Raw genomic sequence first — 11747 nt, 5'->3', positions numbered from 1 at the left:
TCATTTGGAAAAATAAAGAGAAAATTTTATCCTTGTTATGTTTTATTTACTGAAGCCAAAAAAAAAAAAAAAAAAAAAAAGCTATTCATCACAAATACAGCCTCACTAGCTAAAGTGAGATGCAGGTGAGCACTGAGAGTCCCTTAGCCTTGGGAGTTGCTCCCATCACATAGGCCAGATAAATAAATTATTGAACCATGCCTGAGTTTGTATAGTTGCCATGATTGAGAGCCTCAACACAGAAGTGCATGACTATGATTTAATTTTTATCTTGGCTATTTCTTTTATTTTGAGGTGGCCAAAGCTTTCAAGGGCGTCCAAAGGCCCTTTGTTCTTATGCTGATAGGCACATCCTGGACCATTCAGTCTCCTACAGGAAACCTGCCTCTGATGGGGATAACTTGTATGATGACTCTGTTACCTAGAAGATGTGTAGCACCTTCTTTCACTTGTAAATATTCCAAGTGGGTGCTCAACCTGTGTCTAACTAGACCGACGGAAGCCAAAGGACCACCAAATTATCCCCCTCCCCAATGCACCAAAACTGTCAGATTTCAAGCAAAACCAATCAATTTATTTATTTATTTATTTATTTTTTGCCTTGCTTGATCTCTCTGGAGATTTATAGTTAGAAATGGAAATTTCAGGGAATAAAAGATAGATAACATTAATTGGACATCCATCATAGCCAAATTTCTGATTTTATTGTTGAAGGTAAGATTTGTAGTAAAGAACACATTAAGTCCATCAGTGAAAGTGGCCTGAAAATTGTAAAGGGCCATGTAAATATAAAGCATGTACCTGGGGCCAGAAATAGATTCAAGACTACTGCTCTGGGCCTGGCAATTCCAGACAGCATGCACCAGACTCAAGTACCCTGAATTTTCTCTGATAAATTTATCTCTGCTTCTTGGTAGCTAAGAATTAGGGCCAGGAAATAGTTTGACTCTCAGATGATATGGGGTGTATGTGCACGTTCTCCATTGACTCTGCTACTGTTTCACTCACTGCTTCAGGGCCTTTGTGCATCAGAACATGCCAAGGACACATGATAGATATTGACCAGGTAATCCTATGGAAGAGCCACATATTACCACCAAAAGGTCCACTCTTCTCCAAACCACTTCAGACATTTCCAAGTCTAAATAACAGGTAGCGAGAAAGGAACAGACCTGTCAGTGCTTAGAGCTGACTAAGTTAAGCCCCCTTCTCCCCCTGAGGTTGAGGGAGTGTGCCCAGCTAAGCAGCCTATTTATTACCTGTCCTATGCTTCCCTCGTTCTCCCACACTATCAGGCTACAAATAACACTAGCCACAGCCCAGGTTTATAGGCTTCATTAACCTTTCCTGACCTCCTCCATTCCATTTCGAAAACCCTAATGGTTTGCTTGAGTCTCGACTTTGTTTGTTTGTTTGCTTAAAAAACTGAAAGTCCCTCAGACCATACCTACAAGTCATAGTGGTGATGAAGAAATGGAGTAAACTTGACAAGTATTGGAGTGGAGGTCAAGCTACTGAAAGGTCAAGGTATTAGAAGAGCCACCTATCTGGACAATGAGATGACCTTAATTAACAGTAAAAATTAGATGAAAAATCTCAGTGGTTTGGGTGGGAGTGACCAAAGCCCTGGTAGATGACAGGTAGAGAGTGATGAAATGTAAAATTAGGGTATATCACCAAGGCTGGTTTTAGAATACTTCCATCACCTCAAATAAAACCTGTATCTTTTTAGCTATTGCCTCTCAAACATCCACCACCACTTCACTCCTAGGCACCAATAGTCTACTTTCTATATCAAAAGACATACCTTTTCTGGATATTTCACACAAATGGAATCATAAAATAATGGGCTTTTTATGATTAACTCCTTTTAGCATAATTTTTTAAATTTTTTTAAAAATTACTCAATGAGTTTTATTATATTTATAGTTGTACAACCATCATTACAACCCAATTTTATAGCATTTCCATCCCATACCCCCAGCGCATTCTCCCACCCACAACATATCTCATTTGGAAAACATAAGTTTTTCAAAGTCTGTAAATCAGTATCTGTTCTGCAAAGAAGTTCATTGTGTCCTTTTTTTAGATTCCATGTGTAAGTGATACCATATGACATTGATGTCTGACTGACTTCACCTAGCATGATAATTTCTAGGCCCATCCATGTTGCTTCAAATGCCATAATTTCTTTCCTTTTAATGGCTTAGCAATATTCCATTGTGTATATGCACCACATCGTCTTTATGCACCCCTCTGTCAATGGACATTTAGGTTGTTTCCATGTTTTGGCTATTGCAAATACTGCTGCAATGAACATTGAAGTACATGTGTATTTTCGAGTCATGGTTTTCTCTGGATAGATGCCCAGGAGTGGGGTTGCTGGATCAAATGGTAGCTCTATTTTTAGTTTTCTGTGGAATCTCCGTACTGTTTTCCACAGTGGCTGCACCAATTTATATTCCCACCAACAGTGTAATAGGTTTCCATTTTCTCCATACCCTCTCCAGCACTTGTTTGTAAACTTTTTGATGATGGCCATTCTGGCTGGTGTAAGTTGGGAGGTACCTCATAGTGGTTTTGATTTGCATTTCTCTAGTAATTAGTGATGTTGAACATTTTTTTATGTGTGTTTTTTTTTTTTTGGCCATCCATATGTCTTCTTTGGAGAATTGTCTGTTTAGATCTTCTGCCCATTTTTTGATGCCGTTGTTTGTTGTTTTGGGTACTGAGCTGCAGAAGGTGTTTATAAATTTTGGAGATTAATCCCTTGTCAGTGGCTTCATTTGCAAAGATTTTCTCCCATTCTGTGGATTGTCTTTTCGTTTTGTTTACGGTTTCCTTTGCTGTGTGGAAACTTTTAAGTTAATTAAATCCTATTTGTTTATTTTTGCTTTTATTGTTATTACCCTTTTAGCATAATGCTTTGAGGTTCATTATGTTGTAGCATGTATCAGTACCAGATTTATTCTTGTGACTAAATAGTATTCCATTGGGTGGGTATATCAAATTTTGTTCATACACTGATCAGTTGATAGACATTTGCGTCATTTATATCTTTTAGCTATTATGAATAAGGCTGCTATGAACATTTGTCTGTAAGTTTTTGTGTGGGTATATGATTTCATTTCTCTTAGGTCCATACCTAGAAGTGAAAATGCTGGGCCATATGGTAACTCTACCTTTCACTTTGGGGGAAGTGCCAGAAGTGGTAGCACCATTTTATATTCCCATCAGCATGTATGAGGGTTCCACATCCTCACCAACACTTGATACCATCTGATGTTTTTATTATAGCCATCCTAGTCAGTGTGAAATAGTACCTCATTGGGGTTTTCATTTGCACTGACCTGATAACTAAAGATGTTAAGAATATTTTCACTTTTTTTTTTTTTTTTGGCTATTTGCCTATCTTTTTCAGACAAATGTCTGCTAAGATCCATTTTTTATTGTTTTTTTTTTTTTTTTCTGTTGAGTTATAAGAACTCTTTACAATTCTATACAGAAGTTTCTTGTCAGATATATGATTTGCAAATATTTTCTCCTATTTTGTGGTTTGTCTTTTCACCTTCTTGATAGTGTCCTTTGTAGCACAGAACTTTTACTTTTCATGAAGTCCCATTTATCTTTTTGTTTTTGTTGCTTGTGCTTTTGGTGACATATCTGAGAATCTATTGCTAAATCCCAAATCACAAATATTTACCCTGATATTTTTTCTAAGAGTTTTATAGTTTGGGCTTTTGCATTTAGGTCTTTGATCAATTTAGAGTTATTTTTTGTAAACAATGTGAAGTAAGAGTCCAACTTCATTTTTTTGCATGTGACTACCTTGCTTTTTCAGCACTATTTGCTGAAAAGACTATAATTTCCCATTGAATGGTTTTCACGTCCATGTTGAAAACCATTAGTTACCATAGATACATGGGTTTATTTCTGGACTTTAACTTTATTTTATTAATCTATACGTATATCCTTATGCCAATACCACAATCTCGATTACTGCCATATTATAGTAAGTTTGTAAGTTTTGAAATTGCAGAGTATGAGTCCTCCAATTTGTTCTGCTTTTCCAAGCTTATGTTGGTTATTCAGGGTACCTTACATTTCCATATAGATGTTAGAATGAGCTTGTTAATTTCTTGCAAAGAATCAGCTGGTATTCTGATATAGATTGCATTGAATCTAGAGATAAATTTGGAGAGTATAGCCATCCTTTTTTTTTTTTTTTTTTTTTTTTTTTTGCTTTTCAGGGCCAAATCTGTGGCATATGGAAGTTCCCAAGCTAGTGGTCTAATCGGAGCTACAGCTGCCAGCCACAGCCACAGCAACTCCAAAACCAAACTGAATCTGTGAACTACATCACAGTTCATGGCAAGGCCAAGTCCCTGACCCACTGACCAAGGCCAGGGATCAAACCTGCATCTTCATGGATACTAGTCAGATTTGTTTCCCCTGTGCCACAATGGGAACTCAAGTATCACCATCTTGGAGTTCCTGTCATGGTGCAGCAGAAATGAATCTGGCTAGAAACCATGAAGTTGAGGGTTTGATCCCTGGCCTCACTCAGTGGCTTAAGGATCTGCCGTTGCCGTGAGCTGTGGTGTAGGTTGCACACACGGATCGGATCTGGCATTGCCCTAGCTCTGGAATAGGCTGGCAGCTATAGCTCCAATTAGATCCCTAGCCTGGGAACCTCCATATGCCGAGGGTGTGGCCCTGAAAAGACAGAAACAAACAAAAAAAAGTATCACCGTCTTAGTTTAATATCTTCTGATCCATGAACAAATGATTTCTAAGTCTCATTTATTTAGATGCTCTTTACTTTCAGCAGTGTTTTAAAGTTTTCAGAGCTTTGGTTTTGTATTTCTTTTTTTTAAAAAAGCTTAACAGTGACTTAAATAGTATAAATATATCTCATGCATACTCATTCTCAAGTATGGGGCATACTTACACCAAAAAATTATACCTTGTTTTTCTGAAATACAAATTTAACTGATCATTCTGTATTTTATCTGGCAATCCTACCTTAAAAGTTACCAAAATGTAGAATGAAACATATGAGCCTAGAGCTCTGAAGGGCATCTGAGTATCTAGAGACTGGAAGCAAACCAAAGATAATTAGATCTATATAAAAGCAAATATTTAGCTCATAGAAGGTTATAACCGTTAATTCACGTAACACCCTTTATCCCTAGAAGTTGTTCTACTTTCAACTTTACTCTTCAATATCAAGTTGCTTTGAAGGTACTTTGAAAATAAGTGTCATTAATGTGAGCTTTAAAAAGAAATATTTTAGTATCAAGGTTCAAGATAGTAAACTCTGTGCTATGCCTGTTATTCTCAGCAAAGCCATTTCTGTTTCCATGGGCAGAAACTTTCAATATCCTTGAAGCCTCTGTTGATGCGGCTGTGATGTGATGGTATGGTTACATCCCTGAGCTCTTGCTGGAATTGTTTCATGTTTGAGAAATTGTTTTTTTCAGCCTGACAGCTAATAAGAAATTACACTTTATGTCAAAATTCTGATCTGAGAATTACCAAAATTAACATGACAGTGGAAGAGAACACAGCCAGAAAACATGGAATAGTGATGGGCAGAAAAAGAAAATATTCGAAGGGCACTTATAGGGGAGAGAATGCATTTTCGAAGTCACAAGTGGCTTAAGAGCAAGAACTTTTACAGAGTAGACTAGGGAAAGAAATCTACTCTAGAATCAAATTATAAAAACAGGACCTAAGGTAAACTTTTGAAATATCTGAAGATACAAAGTCACAAAGTCTATGATTAATAACTGACCTGAATCAATGATACAATATCTCAGGCAGATCAGCCTGGACCAAGAATATCATGAGACTCACAGAATGAATCAGCAAAACTAGGTGATGTTCTTTAACAGAGAATAAACTGGTCCCTCAACAGAGACTTATTTCTAAGTCACACTTAGTTATTTCTAAGATCTTACTGGATCTTTAGAGCAGCAACATTGCATGTGGTATAAGCTCCCCATGTATTGTATACTTGTTTATATATAATTGTGCCTATGCTGATGTTACAGAGTTTAGTCATACGTATATTTAACTTAGATGTATACAAGGGCATGTCCAAGAACATGAGATGGGCATCTAGTTTCAGGATATGATGGGGGACATATCCTGAAATGTCAAGCAGGTAGCAGTTTCTTTTCTATTAGACTCCAGACATTTGGCAGGCTGACATCTTAGCCAGCTTTTTCCCCGTCCTGGAGTGCTTCAGGCAAAAGAGAATAAAATCTTACTGTCAGAACATCAGAGTCTTCAGTCATGCAAGAGAGGCCATGGTCTTTTCTTCTTTCTTTCCTTTCTTTCTTTCTCTTTCTTTCTTCCTTTCTTTTCTTTCTTTCTTTCTCTTTCTTTCTTTTCTTTCTTTCTTTCTTTCTTTCTTTCTTTCTTTCCTTCCTTCCTTCCTTCCTTCCTTCCTTCCCTCCTTCCTTCCTTCCTTCTTTCTCTCTTTCTCTCTTTTGCTTTTTAGGGCCACACATACAGCATATGGAAGTTCCCAGGTTAGGCTGGGAACTTCCATAGCCATAGCAATGCAGGATCCAAGCTGTGTCTGCGACCTACACCACAGTCCATGGCAATGCTATTTCCTTAACTCTCTGAGTGAGGCCAGGGATCAAACCTGAGTCCTCACAGATACTAGTCAGATTCGTTTCCACTGAGGCATGATGGGAACTCCCATGGTCTTTCTTCTGAGTTTAAGGAAGAGATATGTGTCTGCTAACACATACTTCTATGTGTGGGAGAATCCCATTGATATTTTATTTTTCTTTTTGGTCACACCTGTGGCATGTGGAAATTCCCAGGTCAGGGATCAAACACGAGCGACAGTAGTGATCTGAGCCACAGCAGTGACAACACCAGATCCTTAGTCCACTGAGCCACCAGGGAATTCCAGATCTAATATTCTTTTAGCTGAGACAAACTACCCAGTAGGAATGTTGTGGAAGGGACCAGTGGCTCTCACAACTCCAATCAGGGAAGGCTATTTATATCCACCACCACAGAACCTGAAGTACATGAAAGGACAAACCAACTTCAGGTAATATACAACATTGATTTAAAAAATTTTTTTTCCTCTAACCTATTATTGAAGAAAAGGCCAAATTGGGCTTTTTGGGGGGTGATTAAGATGCAAAGATGGAAGAAACAAGGTGTTATTATTTCTGATTCTGAAGATCCCAGTGAGAATATGTAACTGGAATAATGTTACTGCTCAATCTTCTTATGTTGTATTTTTCTAAAACAAACTAAAGCTGTTTCCAAATCCTAAATTGCCAGTGTGCTGAGAGGTCTGATATCAGTCATTTGTAAGAAGATCCCCTCCCAACTCCCAACCCCCCCAGTCTAAAGTCATTTAAGAAACTCAAGAAGTTCAGACTGCCTAGAAAACTTGGGGACCCTATAGTCTTAAGGACTCTGGTAGCCACTACGGTTATATGCATATACTCTTCCACTAGAGATGGGTAATTACTGGCCCTTCTTCCAAACTTGGCAAGAGGATTTTGATGCTTCTCCCAATGCCATGGCAGTGGATTTTATAACAATGCATAATGAATCACATCCCCCTATATCCATGCCCTCCCAAGTTGACTCAAGCCTTTGCCATATGACTTTCTTTAGCCATTGGAACATTAGCAAACATGATGCAAGCTTGGAAAGGGCTTGCACACTGAAGCTTATGCTCACTTGCTACTGTGGGACCACCATGTGAAGAAGCCCAGGTCATTCTACTGGAGGATGAGACCGCCTGGAGCCAAGCCAAGCTGTCCCAGCTGAGACCTCCTAGATTAATATGCTCCCAGCCAACCTGCCAGTTGTCTGCAGTCACATGAGGGACCTCAGGTACAATCAACAGAACTGCGTGGCTGAACGCAGCCCATATTCCTGACCCCTAGTTTCATGAGGAAGTAAAATTTAAAAACTGGATTTTTTTAAGCCACTATGTTTTGAGGTGGTTTCTATGGCAGGTGGTTTATAGAATGGTCCTCTGATTCCATTTTGGGCCTGTATATCCTGCAAATCTCCTCCCTCCCCTTATGTGTGGAAAGGACCTGTGACTTGCTTCTAGCCAACAGAATATGGGAAAGGTGAAGGGATTTTGCAAATAATTAAGGCCAATTGATTCTGAGTTAATCAAAAGGGAGACTACCTTGGGTGACCCTGACTTAATCAAGTAAAAGCCCTTAAAAGAGGGACTAGGTCCTCTCTGAGACCAGAGACACTTTTTCTGTTGGCTTTAAATAACTAAGCCCTCATGAGTCCTGTGGCTGCGGGGCAATGAATTCTGCCAACAACTTGAATGTATTTGGAAGATTTTCCCAACTCAAACCTCCACACGAAAATACAGCCCAGGTGACACCTTGATTACACCCTCATATGACCCTGAGCAGAGGACCAGCTGAGCCATATCCAGACTACTAACCCACAGAGATTTTAAGATAGTAAATGTTGGTTATTTTAAGCTGCTACATTTGCAGTAATTTGTTATGTAGCAATAAAAAGTGAATTGTTACTAAGCGATATATAACCTATATGGCCACATTATCAGGTATTCAGTCCCTTTGTATCCATAGGCTGACCCTTTAAAGTGCTGTCATTTTCTAGTGCATAAATCCAATGATTCCCCAGTATTCATACTTGAAGTCCTGTGTCCCAGGAAATCCCTTAGTCCAAAGCAAACAAGGATGGTTAGACACCCAACAGCATGGTAGGCCCCGTCACAGGTGTACTGGCCACCCACATCTTTCCTCTCAAGGGAAGATGTAGTTCTTTCTCTAGGGAACCTTGGTCCACCTCCCTTTTAGCTTCCACCCAACTTCAGCTCTCAGTGAGCCATGGACTCAGTCCCCTTCCATGAGCCAGGGAGCTGTTATCCATACTGCCCCTCCCCCAAAATAAAGTGGTGGGGGCACACAGAGATGGGAAGTGGTGTAGATAGAGTTATATGTAAGGAGCTCTGATATTTTGAAGAACAAAAATTAGGAGGGAAAGAAAGACCTTTTCCAGGGAGGTGAAAACAGTCAAAAAATTGGAAGATACAGAGTTCCCATTGAGGCACAATGGAAACAAATCCAACTAGGAACCATGAGGTCACTCAGCAGGTTAAGAACCCGGTGTTGCCATGAGCTGTGGTGTATGTCATAGACTTGGGTCGGATCTGGTGTAGCTGTGGCTGTGGCATAGGCCAGCAGCTGTAGCTCCCATTAGACCCCTAGCCTGGGAATCTCCATATGCCTTGGAGTGGCCCTAAAAAAGCAAAAAAAAAAAAAAAAAAAAAAAAAAACCCAAACCCAACAAAACAAAAACCTCTAAGATACTAGGTAGTCCAGCTCCGCCCCGCCTCCCATTTCTCTCTTCATAACTAATCTTGTTCAAACAGAATAAGATTTTGGAGAAGAAAGTCAGTGTGAATTGGGGCGGATTATTGCTGCTACTCATGATTGGCAGGCTGAGACCAGACAGTTTCTCTCCTCTGTTTCTCACTGAGCCTGCCTCCAAACTAGCTTGGAGTCCTACCCAAACCAAGCTAGGAGGACTTACCAAAATCCTTCCAGCCATGCAGAGAGGCCCAGAGCATCTCTTCAGACCCTGGTCCTTCCTGCTCTCCAGTCCAGTCTGGTTCTAACTATACACTATATTGCTCTTAATGGTTTTAGTGTCCTTCTGTCCAGTCCTTTCACATTGGTGCTCAGGATTGGTCCTTGCTTAATGCCTCTGCCACTCCAACCTCATATCTAACCCCAGGTCCCTGATCTCTAGCCTAGACTTTCAGCCCTAGAACCCCCAGTTACCCAAGATGGGGTTAAGAAGATGGGCTAGCATGATGCTGGCCTCACAAGCAATTAAGAATGTTTAAAGTTCTAAGCTAGATCTGGCCCCAAGCTTTGTCTCAATTTCTGTGTCTAATCAACTAAATTAAGGATTCCTGGGCTTCCTGTGTGGTTCCAACACCCTTTTGCATTAAGGCAAAGCCTCTGACAGCTCTTAGGGGTGCCCCCAGGGTTAATCCACAAGGCTGGCAAATAGCAATTCATGCTGCACAAACCCCAGCTAGATTTGTAAAGAGATGACTTTCTATAGAAAAACAGAAAACTGACAAGGGCTCTCATCCCCAGTTCTCTGTCATCTGGTGAGGGAAGAGGTAAGAAGTTTGTACAGAGTGGGCTGTAGAATTAATTATCTAAATAAAAACATGGGTGCACTTCTCCCCCAAACCCATCCTATATAAATCTACACAGAAATCGTTTTGTTCATTCTCAAATGGTCCATCAGTTTTAGATATGGGGCATGCTCATATTTATGTAGAAAACTTAATTTGTTATTATCCTTACAAGAGTAATCATGAAAACGAAAATCCAACAATCTGTAGATTAATGTTCTTTAAGCCTCTCTTTCAACTAACCCTGTAAAATAGTAACCTATTGTCACAATGATGCTGCTTGAGAGCTTCAAAATCCAGGAGCTTTAAACTTACTCTTGTTTGCACATCTGGTGGTGGGCTGGGGGTCAGGTGCTATAGGTTGAATATACATCCACATGTGCTTCATGGATCTCTCCTCCTCCTCCTCAGACCACTGGGTTGGCCATTTTCTTCTGACGACACTGGCAGGAGCACAAAGAGGGAGAGCACAACTGAAAACACAAATGCCTACTAAGGATTAAGCTGGGACTGGCACAAAGTCACTCTGCCCACATGCCATTGGGCACAGCAAATCCCATGTTCAAACACAGCATCCATGCTTCTAGTAGAAGGAACTGCAAAGTCACAAGGCTACCAAAATTAGAGCCAATAAGTCAATTATCAGAACATCTCATAGGAAGCTCTTTTCTATACTTACAGTATATCCCACCAAATCAATTCCATCTGGTTTTCCCCTAATAGAAATATACCAATAGCATTCTGAACACTTTTGAATTTCTTTGCCTGAGTTCATTCTTTTGGGGACAAAAAAGCACATCCAATGACTTTTCCTCTTCAGATCCTGGCTTTCCCAAACAGTAAGATTTCTGGAACTCACAGTTACTTCCACCTCTTAGATTTATCACTTGGGTGAGTATGAAGGAGGGTACAGCTCATGGAAGACTCATCTGAAATAAAATCCTTCAACTTTTCTTGGGGGAAAAATTCCCTGATTTACATACTTTTGAGTAGTTTTGTCATTTTAAAGATTATAGTTTTGTTGAGTTATTGATGTATTTTCCTGCAACAGGACAAGTATTTCATTCCGTTGTTTTCTCAGAGACTTAATATGGTTCTGGCCATATTTTCCTGACTACAAATCAGGTGCACAGGCTGACAAGGAGAGGGACAACAGGAAGGACTATTTAAAGCTGGCAATTACTGCATGTGACATACTGCCTATTACTAAGAATTTGTATTCCTCATATTTCCCCTCACAGGGTATTAAATTTTGATTAAACCCAAGGACCTCTGACTCTCTTCCATAAATAGAGAAAACTCTATAGAGTCCTAGGCAACATTTCTATATGCAAAATGAATTGCTAACTTATCATGCTAATTGTTCCAGTGTTTATCGCCCTAAGTCCTAACCGCTCCCTTCAGATTTGCACTCAATCTTCTTACCAGCCTATGGCACTCTGGGTGACAAGTAATATATATTTTTTATGAGGTTCCACTTCCACAAACATTGTATCACCTCTAAAGGAAATTTATACCTCTGTTTGCTAGGATCTCAGGCTGAAAGATC

At 39.7% G+C, this 11747-nt stretch overlaps 1 long non-coding RNA gene across 2 annotated transcripts in view; it reads right to left on the bottom strand.

The window, feature by feature from the left end:
* The window catches only part of LOC106507999, an 84146-nt gene continuing 81727 nt past the window's right edge, over positions 9329–11747 (bottom strand). For both annotated transcript variants that reach the window (XR_002338109.1, XR_001304469.2), the window contains one exon: positions 9329–10641. This is a non-coding gene — a long non-coding RNA (uncharacterized LOC106507999). The remainder of the gene's footprint in view (positions 10642–11747) is intronic.

This window comes from Sus scrofa, chromosome 13, assembly GCF_000003025.6.
Source record: "Sus scrofa isolate TJ Tabasco breed Duroc chromosome 13, Sscrofa11.1, whole genome shotgun sequence".
NCBI classification, from domain to species: domain Eukaryota; kingdom Metazoa; phylum Chordata; class Mammalia; order Artiodactyla; family Suidae; genus Sus; species Sus scrofa.
This window is presented reverse-complemented; position numbering and strand designations above follow the sequence as displayed.